Source organism: Schistocerca serialis, chromosome 1 (genome assembly GCF_023864345.2).
Source record: "Schistocerca serialis cubense isolate TAMUIC-IGC-003099 chromosome 1, iqSchSeri2.2, whole genome shotgun sequence".
Classification (NCBI taxonomy): Eukaryota; Metazoa; Arthropoda; class Insecta; order Orthoptera; family Acrididae; genus Schistocerca; species Schistocerca serialis.
The window spans coordinates 46,386,785-46,394,902 of NC_064638.1; the positions used below are offsets into that span (position 1 = coordinate 46,386,785).

The following is an 8,118-nucleotide window of genomic DNA, read 5'->3' on the forward strand; positions in this document are numbered from 1 at the left end:
CTACGCATCTCCTCCTCCCCCCTCTTACTCCTCACATTATTCAACCCCTCACTCTTTCCGTTTCCTCCCGTTTCTATTTTCACCCATCTCCAACGCCCTTAGTCTCATCCTCTCCGTTTGTCTGCCCTTCTCGTCCTCTAACTATGTCCTGGTAATCCTTACCCCTCACTGTTTCTCCATCTCCTCTTCCTTCACCCTTTTTTCTCCGTGGGCACTCCTCAAAATAGTAGGTGATTCCTAGGCCCACAATATTTTTTTCGAGATAATACATAAGTAACATGTGTACCAAGTTTGGTTGACATTGGATTTAGGAGCAGTTTTTACTTGCAGCTTGTGTTACATACATTTCAAATATATTTAACATATTTGATACAAATTGGTACCCGTATTTGACTTGTACCCCTAGTGAATTTCACCCCGCAGTTTACTTTTCACGATGTTCAACGTTTTGACGTCTTATCTTCTGAACAATGAGTCGAACTATGATATAATGTTCCAGATTCATTCAACGGTATTTGTGCGCACTGTCCGCAAAGTGTGTTGGGAGTAGAGTTGGTTCTATAGTAGCAATAAACTAAAACGTCATGCTTTTCACGCACGTCAGAATATATGACGTCATATTTCCAAACTATGTGCCGTACATTGGAATATTTTGCAAGTGCAGTCGGTGGTATGTGAATACTGTACGCGATATGTGTCACGAATAGAGTTTCTATCAAAAAAAGCCATAAATTGAAATGTAATTCTTGATGCAGCTGTTTTACTGCACTACATGAAAATACAGTAAGGGATAAACATTGAAATTACGTATAGAGTTTGTTCCAAGTGATTAAGTGATCTCACTCTTAAATGTTGAATGAATAAATTCCAGATATTTGTCAGTCGTGGGCTACGCTACTTTTTCAACTGCACCCCCACCTCTTTGATTGGTGGGTGGTTCTTACACACCACAGCGCTTCTTTCCAGACAGTGCGAAGTTTGGATCAAATCGATCCACTGGTTTAATACCGGATGTGGAATATAGGCAACGATAGAGTTATCCGTTTTTATAAGATATATGTATTAATTCGGCACACAAGGACAGGTTATTTCATTCTGTACCAAGGAAATGTACTGTATGTGGTCACTGGGTGCGCTGCTCGTCTAATTACACTGGGAACTTAAAATTACAGGTGATTAAATTACTTGGCTTCACAGCAACTAATGAATGACTTCTGGACAGAAATTTTCATTAAATTACTGTCATATGGATAGCACACACACACACACACATCTGCATGCCCATAAGTGTGTGTACGTGTTTGTGTGTGTGTCGGTTTCCTTGCACCGAAAAGTGTCTACTCTAAAATGCAAATGTCTAAACTTGACAACCAGCTCAGAACACTCGGAGTCACCTGGTGCCGAGTCATCAGATCGCCATGGAATACCGCAAGTGCTCACTCATGAACTACGATTTCATAATTTCCTCCTTTGCTCCGCATTCGGCACCAATAGTTTAGAGGGAACCCAGCTTCGTCAAAGCGTAACCACATCTCCATTAACCCATCCTAATGCCATTCATCTTCGATCAAATTTGGCACGGTATTTTAAATCATCAACTTTTTTCGTTGGGTCTTGAGGTAACTGAGCGTTGTTGAGTGTATGTACCCTCGTTCCTGTGTTGGCGCCACCCGGATGTCACGTCGAAGGAGCTGATACCTTCTGAGCCAGCCTAGTGTGGTTCAGGTCATTTCATAGGGATTGTTGGTGGATCTTGTAGCTCTTCGTACATGGGAGAGCAGGTTTACCTTAGCTGCTTTCGTCCTTAGGTATTTCGGAGCAATGTAAGATAGGACAGCTAATACGGAATGGAAGCAACAGGGTTATGGATACATGTGATAACTGGTGAGCGAAGGAAACGGGAATAAAACCGCTGGGAAAGCTATTCACACTGGGTAGAGGGTAGTTTTAGTTTCTCTTTATTTGACCCGTAAAAGTTTACAAACAATGGGAAGACCGCCATTTGTATTTAGAAGGGAATACAGTGAATGATTATTTTTAGAGTAATTTATCTGTCACAATCGCATTTATTCCTAACGAAGTAACCGGTTTCGGCCGACATCGGCCTCCAGTGATACTAAAATATAAGCTGTGCTTCCGTTCCACGACTGCGGAAACCATGTTGTCAGTGATGGGACGTAACCACGCACTGTATTTTAAGTCCTGAGGATTGCAAATGTCAGCCGAAACAGGTTAATTTGTTAGATTAAATGTGATTGTGCAGATGATTTTATTATTCTAATTCTCTAAACAAGTCTAACGAGTATGGTAGTCAGCATCCTGGTTCATATGAGCCGTCAATAAATTGACTGAATTCATCACGTGTCAAAGAAACGTCGTAAGCAGAAAATTTTAATAGTAATGTGTTCCCAACTTGCAAAAGCACCATGTGACCCCATCGATTAATGCAGCATGTGGACTTGCCTAGATGTTCGTCCGGTCAGCTCCTAAATTTCTCCGCAACAGTTAGAAAGCAGAATCTGCATATTTCAATCACGTTTCGGCCAAGGCATGGTTTGCCACTACACCAAAAACCCTGAAAAAGTTTCATGTAGCCCAGCCACAGGTCAGCTCAGAGAGAACTGTGTGAGTTCTGCCATTGATCGACACGTGCACACATCTCTGGTCATTTCATTGCTTATACGAACTCACGGTAAGAAAGGAGTCCCAATAGAAGAAACTTTTCAGCAGCATTCAGTTTCTGCTAGACGGGCTTCTACACACTTCCAGCTCAACGTTTCTTCCGTCATTTACAGCATTACTTACCACCTGACGTCTTTCCGCTAACTTCCACACAGACATGTTTGACCGCCTGTTCGCCATATGATGGCTGTCTAAACGGAAAGACACGAAGCACATAGTGAATTTCCGATGTGCTAGCCGTACCTCTCATAGTTACTTCCATATTCAGATGTCGTACATGAAGCTCACTCGAACATATTAAATTTCACACTCTTCTTTCGTTAGAGACGAGCTGAGGACCATTTTTAGCAAATTAAATTTATGTTACGCTTTCTTTCTTCTCTCCTGCTCTGCATGTTCTTAAATGTCTTTTTCGAACAGTTTTGTCTTAGAAATCTTGCCAAATTTCAGTTTCGCGTGAGTGTGGTGTGTATAGACGTTTGGGTGGATTACGTGGAAGAGGCGTATAGTGTACAAGCTGATAACATCAGACTGAATTTGGAAGATGAAGGGGAAGAAAATAAAAAAAAAACGAAGTCTTAACATATTGAAATGTGTTTTGGAGAAAGTGAAACAGGAGCTCCGGGAAAAGAAACGATTGGGCTCTAGCAAAATACTATCTGAGACACTGAAAATCTTAGGTGTAAATTCGATAGCCACATTGACTGTGGTAGTAAACAGAATTTATGACATCGGAATCTAATATCAAGATTTACTTAATACTATTCTACTACATTTACCAAAAAAGTCCTATACAAAAGAATACAAAGAATGTAAGACAATTAGTTTTATCTGTCCAGTAACAAAGGCTATAACGAGGGTCATCCTACAGAGAACTGCTGCTAGTTTCCAGTTTGGTTTTCTACCTTTTCCTACGTCACAGACCAGGCGATAATGACCATAGCAGTTTTGCACCCTAAAACCATAAAAAAAAAAAATAGAAAAAAGAGAATCGAAAGAAAAATTGAGGAAAATAATGGGGACAACCAGGTTAGGTTCAACAAGGGTAAAAGAAGAACAAGAGGTGCTATAGGTTGGAAGGTTAATATAGGAGACGTGTACAGAGCAAAAGGTGATAGTGTAGGCAATCTGGTGTCCGAATAAATGTGCACTGAAAGAGTTGTGAGGCAAATATGCTCACTGTCACCGAAGCTATTCGACATATGTGGAGAAAAACTGTTAGGTAGGGCCATAGAGGATACAAGTGGCATTTTAATTAGAAGAGAAAGGAGAATGACCATAAAATAAGCGGATGGGCCAGCAGTGCTGGCGGAATGAAAAGAGAAGCTACAGAAAATGTTGAAGAGTATTGCTGGAAGGAGCAAAGAGTATAGGATGAAGATAAATACTGGAAAGAGGAAGTGCTGAGAACAGGCATGAAGGAAGCTCTAGTAAACGTATTCTCAGAGAGAAAAAAGAGAGAACAAGTAAGAGTCTTTCTACAAGTAAAGTTTTTTATCATGGAACTGAAGTTATACGGACGAAATGAGGAGGAAAATATCTATAGGAAAGAGAGCGTTTGTAAAAGTGAAGCAGTTAGTAACATCTAGAGGAATTCCAACGCAGTTGAGGAAAGGATTTGCTCAATTTTGTGTCTGGATTGTAGTGTATACAGCAGTCATGGATGGTTAAAAAGAAAAAAAAAAATATTAGAAAGGTTCGAAATGTAGCTATGGAGAAGAATTCTGAAACCGACTTTAGAATGAGGAAGTTTTGAAGACAATAGGTGATGATAGAAAATTTATCGAAGGAATCTGAAAAGAATGCATAGCAGTTGCCTGTAACAAAGAATTACACAGGGAAAAGTGGAAGGAATTAGAGGAAGAGGTAGGAGGAGAACAGGAATGCCAGATGACATTTGAAGATGACGGACGTAGAAACAGATAATGCTCAAAACGGTACAGATTTGAACTCTGAAACATCACAGGTACTCTGAAGAAATCGAATAAGAAGCAGCACACTAGCTTGCTGCACCAGAAGCAGATCCAGAGTCTGTTCGAATTCGCGCGGCAGAGTAACGACCTTGGGCTGGTACACGGATCAGCCTGACGGTGTGTTTTAGGTGGTTTCCACGCTCGTTTTGGCGAATGATATGTTGGTCCCCAAATTCTGTATCAAATGACGTAACACATAAGCTGTTCCAATACGCTAACATACAGAACAAAGTTTACGCGATTCTCAGACAAATAGAGCACATTGCTTTCCTCCCTTATGTTACTGTGACAACTGTGGCATCAGGAAGAGCAGTCGTCCACAGAGTTAAATAATTAAAACAATTCCTAAGTCGTCGAATAGGGGACTCCGTAGTAGATGGCAATAAATGCTGGGGAAATAAGAGAAAGAAAGAAGCTGTTCAGTTGTTCTTATAAGCTTACTCTCTGTACGCACCACAGAACATTAGTCTTCTTTTCCTAATTTAGTCCATAATTATTTCTGCATAATTGTATACTTTTATATTACATGTTACTTTAAATGTTGTTACTTTTTGTAACACTTTTTCTTTCCATTTCCCTCATTTCTTTATTTTCCTTTATCGATTTTTAGCTCAGTGTTTCTGTTGCGTTTCGGCATTATGACCAACTCAATTTTTGGTAGTGGGGAGTTTTTGAACATTTGCTTTCTAGACAATTTTTTGTTATGTACGAGTTTTGTTAAGTAGATTGCTAAGTCCATCTTCGTTAATCGTTTCTGGTAGCATTCTTTCTCTTCCATTGATCCGAATACCTTCTCCTATATATCAAAATTTGCTTGTTCTTCATGTACCCATACTAGGTGCTTAATTTTGATGATGCAATAGTGAATTTTATCATTGTATTTCTCAAAGACATTTGTAGACAATCATGCTGCTGATTTAATTACTCTTACTTATTTTAATGTTACCTCTACGTTCGTGGAGGTATGTATGGTCTATGCAACTAAATGAAGGCAGTTTGTTTATTGCCATACGCGTTTCGCTCCTATTATTTGGGAAGCATCATCAGTGGCAGGAAATACATGTTTCTTTTTATGCATACAATAAACGTATTATATGATGGATATAATATGCTGCTATATTACACTTTGTCATGTTTTTAGCTTGCTTATTAGGTTAGAAATAACTTCTGTAGCACAAGTTCCGTATTGTGAATGTATCGTTCGGTGTTACTTACGATTTCCAACTCTATTAACACATGTGTGTGGCCCTGGAGATCCATTGGTTAGTTTTCTTACTCCAGCTGGCCGATTTCTGACGGTCCTTCATTCACATTTGTCACATCGCATATTTTACTTTATTTCCAATTGGTGATCAACATATGTGCGGTTTTTGGTATGTAGCGTTACCAACTGTTGTGTGTTTGTCTGTCTTTTGTTTGTGTTGTGTTTCATGTTTCATTTGTTCTGTCTCTCTCTCTCTCTCTCTCTCTCTGTGTGTGTGTGTGTGTGTGTGTGTGTGTGTGTGTGTGCGCCCGGGGGATGGAGGGCGTGTGTGTGTATTCTGCTGTGTGTAAATGAAATTTTTTTAAAAAAATATGAGGTTACGTGTTATAAAATAAATAAAATAAAATAAAATAAAATAAAATAAAATATTAATTATTTTTATCTGTATGATTGGCTCTCCTATGAGTCGTCAGGTTTTGATTATTCGGTATCAGACGCTTGACAATGGCTTTTTCGTAAAGGCAATGTTACTCGTACTTGACCGTGAAATAAAACTGAAATAATCGGACTTCGTAATTAAATCGATTCCAAAGACTGCTGCGGTAGGTGCGGACTCATAAACTAAATCTCAATATTACAATAATTTGCCAGCCATGCCAAAAAGTCGTACAGAGGTGATTGTCTACTAAACAAAAAATTACACAGTTAGTTGAATCAGATATATTCAATGAATAAGCCTACAGTTCATAATCCTACTTACTTTTATAAATATAAATTCTTTACAGAATCGAGTGCCTAGTATGGTTGCAACTCGCAGTAATTTTCTATATCATGAAATATGGCGGTGTGCCAGACAATAAACTAAAATACGTGCTTCTCGCACCACTTCAACGAGAGCTCTCTCTTCTTAATCAAACATACGAGTAACGTAAATGTACTTTTGTTTTATCAGCGATACAGCGCTGCAGTTGTGTGCCATAGGCTTTATTTATTTGTCACTGATTATTTACTTAATTAATATCTCGCGTTTCCGAGGAAACTCACGCTCGGCATGCAAATGTGCCTTTATATTGCCCCCTGAATTGCGAGGCGAAAGGACACACCTGCAGGCGAGCAATTCACCTAAAGGCACAAGAAAATCTAAGTTATCTACAACTATTTACATGACTTACATTATACTGTATATTATATACAAAATTTGAATGACGCGCGTGCGCCGAAAAAGTTCTTATGTTGGCAAAACAGAGTGCGCGCATGCGCAGAAGCGTCTGTGTAACTACGGCACTGCCGTTATTTCGTAAATTTAGATCACGCGGCACAGTATTGCAGTTCATATTGTTCGTGTGCGCGCACATTTCCTAGTCGTTGCACAAAGAAAATATTCCACCAAGATTACATATGAAGACTACATTCTATGACAGGTAACTTAGTTTTAAAATTACAATATTTGTTATAATACAATACAACTTTAGATTGTTGAATGTTCTTAGTTACATAGCATTGCAATGAAATGCTTCAACGAAAAATGTTCTGTTGTTTCAGGTGCGTTGACCTATACACATGGTGTCGTTATCACAGTTCATATTCATCTGCTGCACAATAATTTTTTACAGGTTAGTAGCGTCGTGGTAAAGTTTTTTAATCACAGTAACATCGTTGTATAACAACGTGATTAATACATAAGCGTGTCCATTTCCTATTTCCATTATAGTCGTTGTGATGCAGTTCGTTGTGACAAAAAGCATTGTTTATTACAGATCAGACGTGACCCGTCGAGTAATTGGTCCACGTGCAGTTCGTTTTTTTTTTTTACATTCCGTGGAAGCTTGGTTGCAGAACCTCGGACGGCACATAGCTGGCATCGATCCTTGGACAGTCCAGGTAAGAGTGTCCGTCACATTTCGAGAACATTTCATTCCCTGAAGTTCCAACCAAAATTCTTCCACCCGTCGTGTTGTTTTCTGGACAGGCACTTTGTGTCCATTTAATCCAGTTAACATCTTGAAGTTGGGTACTGTAGTAATGTCACTAGACGATGCACGAATTATGCACTTCACATATTCAGTTTTTTTTTTTTTTTAAATATAGCTCACCTAAATGTTCGTGGTTACTCATCGAAGAAATCGTTCATCGCGTTAACAAAGGTACGATGCATCATGAATGTCATTAACAGTTTCTTTCACATAGGTTTCTGCGTAGTTGCAGACTTAGTAATGTACGTTAATGTCCGTGAACAGAGGTTCACTATGCAATGTCTTT

At 39.1% G+C, this 8,118-nt stretch overlaps 1 long non-coding RNA gene across 1 annotated transcript; it reads left to right on the forward strand.

The window, feature by feature from the left end:
• Positions 1-7,232: 7,232 nt before the first annotated feature.
• On the forward strand, positions 7,233-7,704 carry LOC126457012 (uncharacterized). Its single transcript, XR_007585427.1, has 3 exons — positions 7,233-7,280; positions 7,402-7,472; positions 7,617-7,704. It is a non-coding gene; the product is annotated as an uncharacterized LOC126457012 (long non-coding RNA).
• The last annotated feature ends 414 nt before the right edge of the window (positions 7,705-8,118 follow it).